This window comes from Sphaeramia orbicularis, chromosome 10 (assembly GCF_902148855.1).
Source record: "Sphaeramia orbicularis chromosome 10, fSphaOr1.1, whole genome shotgun sequence".
Taxonomy (NCBI): domain Eukaryota; kingdom Metazoa; phylum Chordata; class Actinopteri; order Kurtiformes; family Apogonidae; genus Sphaeramia; species Sphaeramia orbicularis.
Genome location: NC_043966.1, coordinates 52,387,645 through 52,407,427, shown reverse-complemented (window position 1 = coordinate 52,407,427; position 19,783 = coordinate 52,387,645). Strand labels below are relative to the sequence as shown.

The 19,783-nt window shown below is 37.1% G+C and overlaps 1 long non-coding RNA gene across 1 annotated transcript; it reads left to right on the top strand.

The window, feature by feature from the left end:
• The first annotated feature begins 17,409 nt into the window (after positions 1-17,409).
• Positions 17,410-18,765, top strand: LOC115427078 (uncharacterized). The gene is made up of 2 exons (XR_003936429.1): positions 17,410-18,003; positions 18,673-18,765. It is a non-coding gene; the product is annotated as an uncharacterized LOC115427078 (long non-coding RNA).
• Positions 18,766-19,783: the final 1,018 nt, after the last annotated feature.

Sequence of the window (19,783 nt, the reverse complement as noted above, 5' to 3'; positions counted from 1 at the left end):
GATTTACTGGAGTTGAACCCTTAGTACTGACCCAAGTGAGTGGATGATCTACTGGTACTGTGGAGATTTAAGGAGAGTTCACATCAAATACTGGATCCAACACAGATCCAACAGCTGTGTGCTAGAGGAGCCCCTGATCTGGAAAACTAGGTTAGCCTCAGTTTAAGCTAGTTTACAAATCATGTAGAGCACAAGGTTCACAATCACACAACTGAAGACACAAACGATTCAGTTCTGAAATCTAGAACTAAATGACAGATGCTAACATTAAGAGCTTTACTAAGAAGGAACGTTAGCCAAAACCAGATGGAATTTAAGGGATGATTTTACGCAAGAATACAGCAGAAATGAACGTTACCTGATACAAAATGCCAACCACAAATCCAGGTTTGGTTGTCTGGATTCCAGTTCTTTCTCTGAATTGCAGCGATCCATCTGCTTCTTCTGTCTTTGGCTTTAGGTCACCGCTAAGACGATAGCTCCCAGTGCTTTTAAACTTATTTGTGCGATCAATGGCACAACAGCTCTGCCCCATTTTTTAGATTGTTCTAAAGTTTTCGCAGTATTCAAAGCCACTGCTCATCTCCCTCTTTCTGCCACTCAGTGGGTGGAACTGCAGTGACTTCCGCTAGCGGTGACGTCACGTGCAGACCCTCTATTCCTATTTGCACCCGTGCCTTTGTATTTTCTTTAATACGGATGCCATGTCGTTTGTATATTTGTATATTGTCAATTTTAAAAAAAAGTAGTGGCAACAGGTAAAGGAAGTAAGAGAGAGAGAAGACGCTAGAGCGAGCTGTGGTGTGGACGGCAAACATAGAGTAAGAGAGCTGGTAAATACCCAGCTGTTTAACCACTTATCTTCACTACATTTATATTCTTGGACAGTTCAATGCATAGATGTGTTTTCCGCTACAGTTATAGAGGTCCACTGAGGATGAGAGAAAGGGAAAAGAGAAGAGAAGTGAACAGAACTCCTGAATTGGTGAGTTGTATTGCTGTTGCCGTTAGCCTGTTGCTATTGTCCTCTGTATTTCATGGTTTACTGCTATGATTGCCACTGCTATATGTTACCTAACGTGTCTACATGTCTGTAAAATGTATGTACTTGGTGGCGCTCGCTAATTTGCGGTCGCTAGTTAGCAGACAATAGTTAGCATTTGGCATTAGCGCACGCTAGTTAGCGCTTAGCGTTCGCGCTAGCTTCGTAGCTGCTAGCATTAGCATGCTAAACCGGAAGTGCTATCCGTTAATCCGAAAGTACTATCTGTTATCGATAAACCCTGTTCAATGTTTACTATGGACAAAAGTGACCATGCATTGGAAATATTAATTAAGTTTTGTTTATTTAAAGCTGCAGTATGTAGGAATTATGTTCTAAGTAACTGTAAAATTGCCTTGACTGTCACCAGACATTAAGGAATCATGTTCATTTCAAATACTGATCTCACTGACAGTAGTAGTCCAGCCAGAATATGTGCAGTTGAACAGCTCAGTGTCAGCCCTGAAATGATGTTTATGTTGACATTGTGTGTTTTGGTCTGATGCCCCGCCCATCACCTGTCTGCTAATCACAGAGTCAGAAGCCTTTCAGCTCCAGGTTGCCAGATCCCCGTGGGCTGCAGCTGGAACATTTCTGATCACAAATGTCTGACGTTATTAAACCTAAAAGGACTCTTGTTATTCCCAAATACATCGTGACAAAGTGAGAAATAAAACAAGGAGATGTATAGGAGATGATTCAGAAACATGGAGACGGCTGAAAGAGGAGAAGGATTTGAAGACCGACGCCGGCCCTGCCTTAGTCTGACCACCGGTAAGAGCCACTCAGAGCCGGGGTCGCGGCCTCTTCACCTGGTCCCTTCTTCCGGGGCCGGGCAGCAGTCTCTTCTCCTGGCCCCGGTGAAGAGACTGCCGGTCCGGGACTGGTGAACAGACCAGGTACCGCTGTAGGACTGGTGAACAGACCAGGTACCGCTGTAGGACTTGTCTGTTGCCATGGTAGCTCCTTGTAGTTCAGTGTTTTCTGTGGAAGTGACCTGTTCATTTAGTGGTGTGTAATCCGAACGAGGGGGGGGGGGGGGTTCGGTCCGTGGTTCGGTCGGGGGGGGGGGGTCGGTAGCTCGGTGTCCGTGGTTCGGTCGGGGGGTTCGGTTGGTAGTTCGGCGTCTGTGGTTTGGTGTGTGTGGGGGGGATCAGTAGTCCGGAAAGTGTGTGTGTGGGTGGGGGGGGGGGTCGGTAGTCCGGTGTCCGTGGTTCGGTGGTGGTGGTGGGGGGGTTAGAGCTCCTGAATCTTCGCAAATTTTCATTTGAGTGTGCAGGACGTTTGTTCTGGCCTGTTATATATTAGACTTATGTAGAGTAAGTCTGGTGATGATTTTTTTTGTATGAAATTTATGGTGTGGTGGCAAGGATTAGAGGAAACGCTAGTAGTAGACGCTCATGCGGGATCTGGCAACCCCTAGCCTGGGGGGAGGAGGAGAGGATACCACGTTGTACAGTATTTTGAATGTAATTGCAGTACCAGTTTTGGCCACAATCCTACATACTGCAGCTTTAAAGTGAAATTATGCACTTTTGATTAAGTTGGATAATGAATTTGCTGTCAAAACTGGATACAGCTGTAGATTTGTGATTTATTTGAATGTGTTTGGTTTGATTAACCTTATCAAAGAATGAATGTAAGGTCGGCCTTGTGTTATTTAGGGCAGGTTTTTTCCAAAGAATGGAAACCCCGATGGCGAGCTAGGAACAAAAAAAGAACTTGGATCTGCTGAACTGATCTGATCGGGCCCCCCCACACACACACACACACACACACACACTGCCCAGCCCAATTCCCTTATTTAATTTTGGACTCTTGACTTTTTTCGACTCTTGACTACAATGGACTACTTTTTTCTGGAATTTTGGACTTCTGCCTTTTTTTTTTTCTTTTTTTTTTTGAATTGGAACTGATCGTAAACCTGTGTGACAGTTATTTCATATGGAAGAGCAGAAAAAAGATCCACTGGATTGAAACTCTTTAAGGTGCACCCAAATTAAGAATTATAAACAGTTGTTTTTTCCGAGCAAAAGAACATAATAATATAACTGGTTGATCAAACCTTTGTTTTGTATATATTATGTATATTATATCCTGGAACTCTTCTGAATTCTCTTAACATTCATTGCAAACTAGCCTACAGCAAAGCCACCTGCTAATGCTAATCCTCAAATCTTAATTATATAGCACTCGCTACACAGGCTCTGGCATTGCAGGCCCAGTAATAATGTCTCATAACAGGCAGCCTGAGACCATCTTCTGATGTGGGAGATAAGAACTGAGTCGACCAATGTAAAAGATGATGCTGTAAGAAAAAATTGGTAGATTCTGGAATAGATAAAGAAATTTGGGAAATATTACCATTTTGTCAATATTTACTGTTAGATTTTTTATAATCAAAGAAAATGGAAGTAATTTGAACTTGTTAATCATGGCTTTAAGTTTATTTTTCAGTTCTGAAAAATGTAATTTGAGAAGGAGCTTAGGATTCCTAGGGATGGTAATTCCTAAATATTCAAAGTGCTCAGCGGTGACTTTAAAAGGTACATTATGAAGAAAATTTGCCTCTAAAACATTAGAGAGTCTTGCAGCCTTACCACCTGGTCTCCTGAACACACAGTCCATCTACCTGCCTCCTCTGCATCATGTCAATCACCTCTCTAGCTTTTCCTGTCATAGCCCCAACATTCATAGTCCCTGCACTCCATTCTAGCGCCTTGCTTTGCCTCTTCTCTCTGTGTCTACGGCCACACCTTCCTCCTCTCTTTCATCATCTCCTTCTTCGGCCAACAGTCGTCCAATTTCCACTGGTACCCTGTAGGTCAGGGGTCACCAACCCTGTTCCTCGAGATTTACTATCCTGCATGTTTTAGATGCATCCCTCTTCCAACACACCTGATTCAAATGATCAGTCTATCATCAAGCTCTGCAGAAGCCTGATAATGACCGTCAGGTGTGCTGGAAGAGGGAAACATCTAAAACATGCAGGATAGTAGATCTGGAGGACCAGGGTTGGTGACCCCTGCTCTAAAGCATTTAGATGTAGATGACAGTATGAGCAAAATTAGCCCAATGATTCAATTATTGCAATGATATTTAATGTAATAAATATATAAATATATAAATACATAAATAAATAAATATTCATTGGTGCCAAAATCAGTGTTTTTTGTGTGTGTTTTTTTTTAAAGTGCCGGTTCCCTCAGAGGACTCCTGAGCTCATTTGACTCACCATGGTGTGACTCACTGCTGCTTCTTGCACTGATGCCCCACGTAGAAGTTTACAGTCAATATGTGGGTGTTGAGGAGGCACTAACTCTGTCAAACTGACACCATATTACAGGGAATAAACCCATAATTTGTGGTTTTTGTCTTCGTAGGGCCAGTTTCTTCTTCAGTAACAGATATTATTATGTATCAAGCTTCTGCAAAATCGCAGTATCAGGATTTTATACCTTAAAGCATTTATAAGTGCATTTATAAGTACATTTATAAGTACAGAGAATAAAACAGCAGAAAAAGTACAAAATGTAGAGTTCCAAATTCATGCAGCATCTCTTAGAACTCCCACCTCGTTGTATTCCAACTACTTAACCACACAACTTCAGCAAAAATAATCGACATCATATCAAAATGACTTAATTTCATTAAGAATAGATTTAATTTTATTTAAGTGGAATGTAATCAGTGGAAAATCAGCGAGACAAGCTGAAGCTGTTGTGGTTTTTAAATGTTAACAGTGATCAATACATTAAGCAAAAGGCGACAGTCTGGTGTGTCATTAACAGCCTCACATGGATATACAGGCTTATTCCACCTAAAGCAGGTGTGTCAAACTCCGGTCCTCGAGGGCCGGTATCCTGCATGTTTTAGATATTTCCCTCTTCCATCACACCTGGAGGCCATTACATCGTTATCAGGCTTCTGCAGAGCATGATGATGAGCTGATCATTAATTGAACCAGGTGTGCTGGAAGAGGGAAATATCTAAAACCTGCAGCATAGTGGCCCTCGAGGACCGGAGTTTGACACCTGTGGTCTAAAGGGAATATTATGGAAGGAAATCTGTCTCATCAGATTTTGAATTATAAAAGCCATTGAATTTCTAGCACTGAATTTTTTTGCACTGAAATTAAGTATCTGAATTTTTTGTCTCTCAATATAACTATGTTCATAAATTTAGAATAAAAAAAAATTCAGATGCAAAAAAATTCAGATCACACATCCGGGACACCAAGGAAAAGCCATCGATTCTATCTCAAGTCGAACAGACAGACAGCCAGTTGAGTTATGTTAGGTTGGTCATGTGACACCAATGCAGGAAGACGGTCAGCACGGATGTGTGATCTGAATTTTTTGCATCAAAATTTTTTGCATCTGAATTTTTTGCATCTGATTTTTTTTTAATTCTAAATTTATGAACATAGGTGAATTCAGAGACAAAAAAATTCAGACACTTAATTTCAGTGCAAAAAAATTTTCAGTACTAGTGGCTTTTATAATTCAAAATCTGATGAGACAGATTTACTTCCACAGAAAATAATGTCTGTGTGATGACAGACTTACACTGATGATTTTGGTCTCAAAGAAGTTGAACCCACTGTGGTCAGAGTGTTTACAGGCCGGAAAAATGACTGTGCAGAACAGATGCAGTATGTCAAAACAAAAAATATATAAGTTGTAATAACAAAATGAAATGAGGGTGACATGGTGGTGGTTAGTACTGTCTCCTCACAGTAAGAAGGTCCTGCATTTGATTCCAGGCTTCCTCTGTAGTGGGTTCTCTGGGGTACTCCAGCTTCCTACTGCCGTCCAAAGACAGGCACTAATGGGTTAATCATTCTAGTGTTGAATCACCCATAGGTGTGAATGTGAGAATAAGGACCAAGCAGTTCAGAGAATAGACAGATGGACATGTATTTATAAGGTAAAATACCAGCACAGTCAAGTCAAAGACTCAAACTCAAATATGGAATGGAACAGATGTATTTGTTTGAAAGCCATTCAAATGTTTTAGGTTTCTTAGATCTATCATCAAATATTACTACACATATATTTTAATTTGCAGCATATAGAGTTAAATATTGGCAAAATAAAACAACTAAAATATGTTTTACAAATGCCCTTTGCATGAGTCACACAGTATGAAGCAAAACAAGAGAAATAAGTGCACAAGTGGTGCCAGGCATAACAACCCTGCCCATCCCACATATTTTGCCCATTATAAGTAAATGGGAAGATTTTCAAAATTCATAAAAAATGTGAACTTTGACCTACTTTTCCCAAAATGTAATCACATCTGGTCTGGGTCACTGGCAATCTATAAACCCAATTTGGTATGAATTCACCCAATAGTTGTGCTGCTAGAGTGTTAAACAAACAAACCGAACTAAAAACAATATTTACCCCTTGTTTCCCCCTTTTTTTTTTTTTTTTTTTTGGGGGGGGGGGGGGTAAATTATCAAGCTTGTGTCATGTATAAAAAATGTACAAAATATGCAACATATACATAGTATGTAATAGTTTAGAAACATATGCAATTGTGGCCAGAAATTTTGTCTTAACAAACTTTGTCAATACAGCTTATTTATTTAAACTTTTAAAAAAAGTTGCCTGTCATAAGACTTTTGGTATAAGGTGTCTGCTTTTAAAAAATAAATTTTGCTACTTTAGTTTTTGCAAGAAAGTAGTTCTATATGTAAGTAGCACAATACATGATCATAACTATTCAACTTTATATATGTAACGTGAGGGTTCGTTGGTGGTTAATAGTTCATTCTTTATAAAATTAGACTGCAGGATGGAGACGGATTTCTTCTTACAACAGTGCTTTACTTTTCACGTACTGTAACTGCTACCACAACACTTCCTGAAACATCATCTCACATGACCGAACCAGCCAATCAGGAGTCAGGACAGCACCTAAATCGATAAATGTAAGTGATTTAGAAAGGCACATTCAACAGGTTATTTTAGCTGCTTATATACCACAAATGAAAATAATTAAATGTGTATATGTGTAAATAATAATTCTGCAAACATAAGTGTAAATAGTTATTTGGGTAAACACTGTCAATATATTTTTTTTACAAATACACGAATTAATTTATTCCCTGTAATTTATTCCATTGTTAAACCTTACATTCCTTCAACATAAATTATTTTAACTTCTGAGCCTTACACATAATGTTAATGGCATTTGTTTCTTGTTACTCGATTCTTGCTATCGTGTTATTCAGTGTCATTTTCCTGTTTTTTCTTTATTTGTGTGTGTCTTGCTGGGTTTCTGTAGCCACATTGTGAGCAGTGTTTGTGCGCACTCGTAAGTTTTATGTACAGTGAATTCCTGTAAGTGCATGATTAATGGTCTGTGTGTGTGTGTGTGTGTGTGTGTGTGTGTGTGTGTGTGTGTGTGTGTGTACAGGAAGCTGTAATCAGAGGGCTGCCTAAACTCCCCAGATGTCTTTTCTGGGTGAGTTAGGTAACGCTGCTGCTGCTGCCCTACTTCTGATATATAAGCACGATCACACACTCACATGCTGCTGCTGTTACTGCAAAGTGGACCAGCCAAGATGTACCATGTGTGAGCATCCACGCCAAGTATCCATAGCGATGACGGCTGGGTGCTGACCTTCTCATTTACAGGTTATGTAACTAACCAACTTGGCAACAATCACCGTCTCAGAGGTGAGGAAGCAAGGAGAGGAGAAGCAGGATGTATTGAGGTCAGCTAAGGGCGTTATGATCCGCAAAGGACTAGAAAGCAAACAAAAGCAAAGGAAGTTTACTCCTCAAAGACTAAACTTGGTAATTACAGGTGCTTTGAAGCACAAAAACACATGATTTACACAAATGTTATGTTACATTTCAGACAAATGTTATTTATGTAGGTCAGCTCATCTGGTTTGGGGCCCACTCCTTTTACCGACCCCGTAGACCAGGGCTGTCAAACTCATTTTGGTTCAGGGGCCATATTTAGCCCAATTTGATACGATAAAACTAAACTAAAACTAAGCATTTAGAAAAACATGAAAACTAATAAAAACTAGAAAACCTGCTCTAAAAACAAATTAAAACTAACTGAATTAGAGAAAAAAAAAAAGTCAAAACTAAATAAAACTAAACTATAATGAAACATCCAAAACTATTAGAACCTTGATCCAAACGACAACGTCTCTGCCATCACAGTAAGAACTGGACGTCTTGGGCTTTCATCAGAAATGTAGTCAGAAAACAGATACACACACACACACACACACACACACACACACACACTCTGGCTGAACTCACTGACCTCTGCACAGATTGGACTGACCCTGGACTGGTTGAGGCCTTATTTTTTTGTGGATGTTACTCAGTAGATGAATGCTGGATCTACAGAAAGAGTCCTACCACCTTCTGTGACACTGAACGCTAACATGACAATGACAAGACAGGCTCATTTCAACAGGCATCACATTTTAGGAGCGCTCTTCGCCATTGAAGCTGGTTTTTGGCTCCTTTCGCTTTCATTTTCAGCTCATTAAGATGGAATGGAATGGAACAAACTACTGGAACACATCACACAAGAAAACTGTAAAATGAAAAAAATTAAGAAATCAGTCAAGAAACATCTATTGACCATAAATGATCGATACCTGGGTTAATTGAATATATGTACTGTATATACTATACCAATGCTGACCTAAAGGAGCTGTGGCGTCTGTATTTTTGTCTGTTGTTTATTTTCTTGTATGTTATGTTGTATGTGAAAATAGTTTTGTATGATTCTATTGTATGTTATTCACATTGACTAGTTGTAAAGATTATTGTAAGGACCCCAGGTTGAATAGCTGTAGCTGTGGTACAGTTAATGGGGATCCTAAAGAAAGAAAGAAAGAAATTAAGATAATTTAACCAAAGCAGCTCAGATTTAGTAAGTTTAGAAGAATACTGAGTTTTAGAGCCACTCTAAGTAGAAATAAAAAAAACAACCCTGATATATCAAGAATAAATGAATTAAATGCACAATTTTATTATGAAATTAAAGTTGCCATAGTGTGAGAAATGTTTTTAAAAATCATGCTTTTTACAGGAACATTTTCATTATTATGTGAAGAGAAGTCTAATTTTTTAACAAAAGACCTAACATTGCAGGAGTTGTCACAACTCCCAACTGAAGTGAACACAGCAGCCTGAGAAACTGCTGTTAGTATTTATGCTGTGTTCCAGTCCACCCGTAACTCGTGTTTTTCCATCGTTCTACCGGTGAAAATACACTGGAATGTCAGTTAAACCTGTGATGTCCCACCCGTGAACTCGTACTAGATCCACGTTCTCCCAGTTCCAAGTTCTGACGTTACATAGCAATGGCGCCCCCCCATAGATGTGGTGTTTATGCAGATTGTTTATTTAAACAAGGTATTGCTCTGAGATTATTTATCTGCAAATGTTCTGTATAATCAGCTGCGACTCTAGCATTAGCTAGATTTCAGTCCAATGAGTGCAAGAATAAATTAATACCAAATATGAATCCAAATAAACAAATAACATAAAAGGTAGAACAGCTTCTCTTGCCTTATGCTCCGTTTACAGGTCCAGAGGATGGTTTCATCAGTTCTTAATAATGACTCCCATCCTTTACGAGGTGAATTTCAGCTCCTTTCCTCTGGATGGAGGTTCTTTGTCCCCATGTGCAGGACACAGCGTTTATAAAAACAGCTTTGTTCCTGTCGCTGTCACTGAGCTCAATAAGAAATAGTGACATTACAATTTATTAACTTATTTTAGTTATTTATTCTACTAGTGGCATTGTACCCGTGGTGCCATTGTACGATAGCGCCTTCCCGTGGTGCAACAGTGGCATTGCACACATACGCCCTCCCGTGCTGCAACATCGGGACACGCTTCGGACAAACATGCGCCGGACACAGAAACATCCATTATAGTAGGATTTCTTTGCTCTATTTATTATTATTGTGACTTCAAATTTTTAAATTTTACGTTCTTATCCGGGTTTTTATCCCAGATTTTTTAAATCTTCTCTGGGTTTTCATTGTATTTTATTGCCTTTTGTTTTTATTTATTTGATCTTATTTATTTATTTTATTCTCTTACTTACCCATGCTGCTATACTGATCAATGGTGGAACACTGAGCACTTTTTGTCCTGTCTGGACGCTCGATCACGTACCTGCCAAACAGGTTCAATGTATGTCTTGTTGTAATGCCAAAAGCAATCACCTCATCTGCAAAACAAATCTACCCACAGGTAGAAATAAAGTAACCTTGAACCTTGTTTGTCCTCCTCTGTTTCCCTCAAATAAGCAAAGAGCAAACACCTCTGGGATAGAAATGACTGTAAATGAGCCTAACATACGGTCTGCCATGCTGGTTTGTTTACATCTAGCTCCCACAATTCCTTGCGCTCAGGCAGTTTGGCATGACTTGCCTGGAACATTACAAAGTCGTGAGTGGTGGTTTGAAGTCGTGACTTACGGGCTCAAAAACCGGCCTGGAACGCAGCATTAGTGACGGTTAAAAAAGGCTCACATTACATTATTTGACATTACGTAGTTTCCAATCAAGAAATTTCACACCTAAAAAATAATAACCCCATTCATTCATTCACTATTTATTTTCCTTAAAATATAACACAATGACCTTTTATGACAAAAAAAAGGGCCTGTATATTTAGAATTGATGAGCTAAGACAACATTTCTAGTCTGTTAAGAGTGAATGCAACTTTGACAAAAAAAAAACAAAACAGTATAGGATTTCAATCATTTACAAAATATTAAATTCATTAATCAGGGAAGTAATAAGCATTTTATGTAAAAGCACACATCATTTAGCCTGCATGTGAGTTAAAGTCTCCTTTCATTTTTTTTGTCCAGTGTCTTTAAATGCATTCTTGTTTAAAGACAGACACTAAAAGAAATATACCTAGACATATATGTCAGCCAAAATGCATATATTTAAAATCTTGATTTTATTTTTACTTGCTGTTTTTTTTTTTTTGGACACATTTTTTATTAGTCATTTTATCTTTTTTTACACAAAACAAAGGCAAAGCAAAGACAAAACAAACATCATTTGGCATTAAGTACTTGTTACTATTCAGAAGCAAAATTATCAATTGGCTCAGTCTTGTAGCGTCAGTTAAGCTATGCAAATTAAATCTGAGCAGCAGTTCTTACCGTGTGACAAGCCCCACATTAATTGTCTTTAAAAAAAGCAGTCCATTTATTCCACCTGCTCATGTAGAGCTCTGCTTGCAGCCTCAACATTAGTGTAAATCTGTCCACTTTGTGGATTTCATCCACCATGTTCATCCAGTCCTCCAACACCGGTGGCTCAGGCCGAAGTCATCTCAGAGTGATTGCTTTCTTTGCTGCAGCACCAAAAATCTTCAGGAGGTACCTGTCATTCACCATCAAATCGTCGGGAAAATCTCCCAACAAAAGTGAAAGAGTGGGTTACTACAGTCCAGAACCCAAAATCTGTTCTATTTTTGTACCAACATCTTTCCAAAAAGTTGTGATTTTTGTACAGGACCAAAAAATGTTTGTTTTTGTTTTGATTTTTAGTTCAAGGTCATTTCAAAAGGTGACATGGAAAAGTCAGTAAAACCAGACTTTCACTTGTGTATAGATTTGCTCTTCTCACAGTGTGGGCTACGTATAGAATAGACCTATTGGGAATTGCATGAGAGTGGTTGGTTATTTTTAGAGAGTACTGTAGAATGTCTGTGAAACTTTGGGAAACACTGCATGGTGGAGATCTACTGTATGTGGAGCTTTACTTTGCAGACAGGACAGATCTAAACATGTAATGAGTAGAGCACAAGAGCATGTTTCACTCTTTATTTAGCAGTTCTGGGCTGAACAAAAGTAGCTTAACATGTGATTATGATGAAGGTATGAAAATCTTCAATGATGCCTACTTCTCGTTTTTCCTCAAACTTTACGTCTTGCTCTCTGTTGCTCTCTTATGAACTCATACTGACTGACCTACATTGCTAACTTGCATAAACTGTAGTCTTCCTGTCTGCTCAGCTTTTCTCTGCATGTCTCCGGTGCAAATTAACAGCCTTATTTTGCTGTGTTCGGTGTATTTAAGCTGACAGATCGCTGTTCAAACATGGCGGAGACATACACGACTGTCACTAACTCCAGTGTTCATCTTGAACTTCAGCGGCTGAAACCTAACTTTGAAAGGTTCTTCTACACCAGAGGTCTCAAACATGCAGCCCGGGGGCCAAATGCGGCCCGCCAAAGGTTCCAATCTGGCCCGTGGGATGTTTTTGCGAAGTCAAAAATTCCACAGTCTTGAATTGAATCAAGCAAAAAAATTTTTAGCTTGAATTAAGGAAAAAATGTTGAATTAAGCAAAAACAATCTTCAATTAAATTAAAAAAAAAATCTTGAATTAAGCCAAAAAATCTTGAATTAAGAAAAAAAAAACTAAATTTAGCAAAAAATCTTAAATTAAGCAAAAAGTCTTTAATTAAGCAAAAAAAAATCTTGAATTAACAACTTCAAATTTTTTTCTTTGTTTTAGTGCAAAAAATAACATTAAATTATGAAAATATTTACATTTACAAACTATCCTGTAACAATAAAATGTGAATAACCTGAACAAATATGACCAACCTGAAATGTCTAAAGGAAATTCAGCCCAGTTTGAACTCTTTTCTGTCTGTTCCTCAGTGTTTAGTGTCTTTGTAGATCTGATCCAGAATGCACATGGACTAATGAGAAGTTGAGGCAGAATATTGTTAAAATTGCAGTTATTTTTCTTAAGAAATTTCAATTTTTTCAGGTTATTCACATCTTTTTTGTTTGAATAGTTTATAAAAGTAAGTATTTTCAAAATTTAATGTTTTGTTTTTTCTTTACACTAAAACAAAGACAAAAATTTGGAGTTGTAATTATTTCTATATGCTGCTGTTACTCTACTGGTTCGGCCCACTTCAGATCAAATCAGGCTGAATGTGGAACCTGAACTAAAATGAGTTTGAGAGCCCTGTTCTACATCCACACATTTAGTCTTTCTCTAATATAACCTCCACAAGTGGGTGTTTTCTTCTCTTCATTAAGTCATTTCTTGGCGTCTCACATGTGTTTATTCGTGTTCGTGTCCTCTCACATGCGTTCGCACAAACCACCACTGTTCACTCACCACTTTTTTTCTTATCTAGCTGTTCTGTAAATGTGTCTATCTGTGGTCTACAGACATTTCTCTGGGGAATCACTGCTTTGGAGGAATGTTTTCTTGACCCAAATAGATTTTATTACTGGCAGTACAGTTGCTAAACAAACCACAGGTTTAGCAAAAGGCTACATGTTATAACCTCTGTAGTGTTTTACTCATTAACACTGTCTGTTTATGGAAATGCTGTAACACAATATTATGTGATCTATATAATTATGAATTATGGCCATGGATTTAAAAAAAAGACAAAAAAAAAAAGGAAAACGGAAAATATAGAAAAAAAAGACAAAGGATTATTGTGCCAAATCAAGGTTATAATAGATTTGGATTTTTATTATAGTTTAGTTTTATTTAGTTTTGACTTTTTTTTTTCTCTAATTCAGTTAGTTTTATTTAGTTTTCAGAGCAGGTTTGATACTTTTTATTACCTCCGCCAAGGAGGTTCTGTTTTTGCCGGCGTTGGTTTGTTTGTCTGTCCGTGTGCTAGATAACTCAAAAAGTTGTGAATGGATTTGGAGGAAAATTTCAGGAAATGTTAATACTGGCACAAGGAACAAATGATTAAATTTTGGCGGTGATCGGGGGAGGGGGTGGGGGGTGAGGGGTGAGGGGGGCACTGATCTGCCTTGGCGGAGGTTTGCGGTCTCCGTGTACGTTTCTAGTTAGTTTTTGTGTTTTTTCTAAATGCTTAGTTTTAGTTTAGTGGTCTCTTTTCTCTTCTTCTCTGTGGTCGTATTCAAATAAATCCCAGACAGGACTCTGCTGCTTTCTCCCAACTTTAGTCTCCATGTTTCCAGGTAGAGTGGGGACCAGAAGACGACTGGAAACCACAAGTGAACACAAGTGACGGACCGTCAAGTAATGTATGGTGCCAGCAGCTAAAATTGCTACAGCGAAATAAATCACTTTCGTATCAATCCGCCATTGACAAAGACAAAAACGAAGGGAATTTTATCCATAATTTTTATCCGTTTTAGTTAGTTTTGTAAACACACAATACATTTTCAGTTAGTTATGTTTTTTTTCTTTAATTCTAGTTTTTATTTATTTCAGTTAACAAAAATGTTTTTACAATTCTAGTTTTTGTTATTTCGTAAGTTTTCGTTAACGATAACCTTGTGCCAAATGTAAGCTGCATGAGCACAAATTAGAAAGAGAACAGATCGATATCTCACTGACGGCACAAACTAAAGTGTACAAACATTAGATTAAAAAATATCCAACCAGCAAACTACGTTACTGGGTCACTTTGAACCATGAGGAAAAGATTCAGCATAAAGATAAGAGCAACTGTGAGCGGTGAAAGTCAACGGGCATGGACCTCAGCTCTAAAATGAACCCAGTGTGGAATTATCTTCAACTTATAATACTACTAATGGCCACTAGTGTTGTTTTTGTACAGCATGTTTTCATTTTAGGTTTTAGTCTAGTCTTTGTGCCAAACTCTCATTTCAGTCTTTATTAGTTTTAGTCACATTCATAGTTTTTTCATCTAGTCAAGTTTTAGTCGACTAAAACTCTGAGCATTTTAGTCAGAGTCAAGGTTCTAATAGTTTTGGATTTTTCATTATAGTTTAGTTTTATTTAGTTTTGACTTTTTTTTCTCTAATTCATTTTGTTTTAATTCATTTTTAGAGCAGGTTTGCTAGTTTTTCTTAGTTTTCATTTTTTTTCAAAATGCTTAGTTTTAGTTTTAGTTTAGTTTTAATTTTGTTTTTTTTCTAGTATGATTCTAATTCAGACAACATTTCAGTAGCACCAGTGTTTACCTTTACTACATACATGAAGTTGACACAGCTCAGAGCTAAATCTGCCTAACCTATGGCTTAGTGACTCTAATGTTGTTTGGCTTTTCTTGTCAGTTTTGTGTTTTCGAACATGACCTTACTTCTAGTAGCATACGTACTTCTAGATATAAAATCATGGAGTCATAACTTTGACAGTTTTCCAGTCTCCAGTTTTCTTTTGTGTTTTTTCTGTGACAGTGAAGAACTAAATGAAGTGTGTATCATTGATTTGATGTCACTGTTATGCAAATGCACCAGCTAAAACTGACAGACAGAACATACAGCAGAAACTCACTCCAAGGTTATAGTCATTAACGAAAACTTACGAAATGATGAAAACTAGAATTGTAAAAACATTTTCGTTAACTGAAATAAATAAAAACTATAATTAAAAGAAAAAAACGAACTGAAATTGTATTGTGTGTTTACAAAACTAACTAAAACATATAAAAATTATGGATAAAATTCCCTTCGTTTTCGTTTTTGTCAATGTCAGATTGATATGAAATCGATTCATTTCCCTTGTGCAATTTTAGCTAGCTGCACCATATGATATTTAACAGTCCGTCACTTGTGGTTTCCAGTCGTCTTCTGGTCCCCACTCTACCTGGAAACACGGAGACTAAAGTTGGGAGAAAGCGGCAGAGTCCTGTCTGGGATTTATTTGAATACGATGACAGAGAAGAAGAGAAAAGAGACGACAAAACTGAAATTAATACGAAAACTAAGTATTTAGAAAATAACAAAAACTAATAAAAACTAGCAAACCTGCTCTAAAAACAAATTAAAACGAACTGAATTAGAGAGAAAAACAAGTCAAAACTAAATAAAACTAAACTATAATGAAAAATCCAAAACTATTAGAACCTTGACTCACTGACCATAACCTGAAATCAGCCTTTGATTTTGTGGGTTACCCTTAAGAGTTTGATTCATTTCATGAATTATTAAGTCGCTTGTTGACATAACCAGTAATACAATCCAATACCACCAAAGAAATGTAGCCGACCCTGAAGAACAGACACAAAGGAGACCTCAGACTCGTGTCCAGTCCAGTGTCCAGACCCCCTGTGGGAGCTGGACACAAACCTTTGGGTTTATTCACAAGCTGTAGTTTCAAAATGCAAACATGACGCAAACTAAAGTCTGACTATCAAAAACATTTACAGAAAACATCAAAGATGTCCACACATACATTCATCTTGTGCATATATATTTATATATGTACACAGACAGATTTTTGAGGCCGTGGAGCTCTATGGAAGTTATACAAATGTTTTAGAGTAGTAGGCAATGTAGTAGCTGAAGTCACTCCTGGATCTATGAGGAGCACTGGCTTGGTAAGACTGGAGGATTTCTGGAGACCAAACAGTTAGCAGTCAAAAAGTGTTAAATGAGAATTCCAGGCTTGAGTCATAAAGCTGCGCGTGAACAGGAAAATATTCATCTTAAAAACTGGTGCCTCTGAACACAACACTATATGAAAGCGTCTCAGTCATTTGTCTGCAGCTGTTCCTGCAGACTGATGCTGTAAAGCAAGTTCACTTCGTTTTCCTGAACTCACTTAAACTGAAGCTTTAGAGCAGGGGTCTCAAACATGTGGCCCGGGGGCCAAATGTGGCCCGCCAAAGGTTCCAATCCGGCCCCTGGGATGTTTTTGCAAAGTCAAAAATTCCACAGTCTTGAATTGAATTGAGCAAAAAAAAAGTTTAGCTTGAATTAAGGGAAAAAATGTTAAATTAAGCAAAAAAATCTTCAATTAAGTAAAAAAAAAAAATCTTCAATTAAGCCAAAAAAAATATCTTTAATTAAGCAAAAAAAATCTTAAATTTAGCAAAAAATCTTTAATAAAGCAAAAAAAATCTTGAATTAACAACTTCAAAATTCTTTTTTCATTGTTTTAGTGCAAAAAATAACATTAAATTATGGAAATATTTACATTTTCAAACTATCCTGTAACAATAAAATGTGAATAACCTGAACAAATATGAACAACCTGAAATGTCTAAAGAAAATTCAGCCCAATTTGAACTATTTTCTGCCTGTTCTTAAGTGTTTTGTGTCTTTGTAAATTCGATCCATAATGCACATGTAGAAATAAATTGAGGCAGAATATTGTTAAAATCACACTTATTTTTCTGAAGAAATTTCCATTTTTTCAGGTAATTCACATCTTTTTTGTTTGAATAGTTTATAAAAGTAAGTATTTTCATAATTTAATGTTTTGGGTTTTTTTCTTTACACTAAAACAGACATAAATTTGCAGTTGTCATTATTTATAGTTCATTCTGTTGTTATTTTACTGGTAGGGCCCTCTGCAGATCTAATCGGGCTGAATGTGGAACCTGAAAGAAAATGAGTTTGAGAGCCCTGCTTTAGAGGGTCAAGTACAGAAAGCTGCTCATACATCAGCAAAAACAACCCAACTCTTCTCCAAATACTTCAGATATTTGGGATGACACCAAATGCTTCACATCAACTTCTGTTTGAGGAGCTTTGTATTTGTTGTTAATAGTGAGCATTAATAACTTACTGAGTATAACATGTTTCAGAACAGATCTGACTGCTGACAGTACACTTGTTTAGACTTTTCAAGACTTAAAAGATGAAATCACAATAACAGGAAGCATTCAGTTAGTTTTACTCTGTCCAAGTGCTAAAGGAAGGAAAGGTAGTCACCCCATTTCTAAAGCTCAGTAGCTGAATTCTGAAAGATCAGGACATCGGTGGGCAGACACGACACCGTTTACCACTTTTTGCATAGCTGGATGAGAAAAGGTCAGAAAGGTCCAACTATCGGACCATTTGATGAACAAACTGGGCAAACCTAAAACTCATTTTTTGGAAGTAAAAAGCAGGAAATGTTGGTCCCAGTTGTAACAGGATCAGGGGGCTACAGATCAGGGTTTACAGTCTTCAGCCCACCCTGGTCTTAGAGCATTCAGTACTTGAACTGGTCACAGTTTAGAACACAGGTGTCAAACATGTGGCCCGGGGGCCATATCCGGTCCACTAAAGGGTCCAATCCGGCCACTGGGATGAATTTGTGAAATGTAAAAATTACACTGAAGATATCATCAGTCAAGAATGTTCAATCTAAAGTGGGTCAGACCAGTCAAATACTGTCATAATAACTTATAAATAATGAAAAAAAGCTATTTTTTTCTTTTTGTTTTAGTGTCAAAAAAGTAAAATTACACAAAAATGTTTACATTTAGACTGGCTTTTCACAAAAAATATGAACAACCTGAAATGTCTGAAGAGAAGTATGCAGTATTTTAACAATATTCTGCCTATTATCAAATGTTTTGTGTATTTGTAGATCTGCTGTGATCTGTAAGTTGGGATGCACATGTATAAATGATAAACTGAGGTGTAATATTGTTAACATTGCACTTATTTTTCTTAAGAATTTTCAGGTTGTTCGTCTTTGTTCATGTTACGTTCAAGTACAGTTTGCAGATGTAAACATTTTAATTACAGAATTTTACTATTTCACTCAAAAACATAGAGAAAACTTTGGAGTTGATATTATTTCTAAGTTCTTATTCTATTATTTATATTATTTTACTGGTCCGGCCCACTTTAGATCAGATTAGGCTGAAAGTGGAACTGAACTAAAATGAGTTTGACAGCCTTGGTTTAGAACCTCCACTATTCCACCTCCTCCGTTTAAGTCATCTGTGCTACTTGAAGCCTAGGGATAGCAGTGACGAAAGTATAGTTTTACCTTCTCGTTAAAAAAGTCGCTGTAGTTGCAGTTCCAAACTCTGCATAAGTAAACGTAATCTCACAATACCATGAGATAAATAACACACTAACTCCGATTAGAACAATTTTGCCAATTTATCTTTTGTGTAATTTGATACCAAAAGAGTGATATTTGTGATTAACTTTTATTTAAAAAATTTCAAAAATGTGCACAATAACATTTTGTCATTTCAACACATTTTAAAACGTACTCATTTGATATTATGAAAGGAAGCAGCTGTTTGTGATGAGCAAGTGAAAGAACAAAGTGGATGTGCTGACCATTATTTCCATGGTGTGGGGAGGCTTCATATAAAATCAAACAAACATTCTGTAATTTTTACGTGCTACTGAATGAACATGTTATGCAACACATCACCTTAGTTGTTTTTTGCAGTTTATACACCACAATAAAAATGGAAGAAATCCAACATAAGGCACAAGAACTGCAGTCACAATAATTCATACACACATTTATGTCCCTAATGCTTTGTTTAAATATTCACTTATTTTCATTTTAGGTGTATTTTCCCTTTTACTGTAAGTCTCACATTTGATATGTGCTTAACTTTAACCCTTTGTTTCTTGCCAAAGGAAAGTAACATCGATCACATTCTCTAACCTCAGATTCTATGGGTATCCTTGAAGAGCTGTTACTACTGGCACAAGGTTGTAGCTGTTACTTTCCAAACTTTTTCAGCTCAAATTTTGGTGTCTACTAGGGGTGTAAGAAAATATCGATTCTGCAATATATCGCGATATTTCATTTCACAATACTGTATTGATATTAAAAAAGTACTGTGTCAATATTTTTAGGTATTTATTCAAATGCAGAATTTGTGGAGGTTCATTTTTGTTTTTTTGTTTTTCATTTTTGATTATATTTTATTTATTATTATTTAACACTCCTTTATTAAATAATGTTAGTTTGTTTGTTGGGATTGAACTAAAATAATGAACTGAACTTATCTGACCTTGTTGACTTGAAGATAGACTCCAGATACATG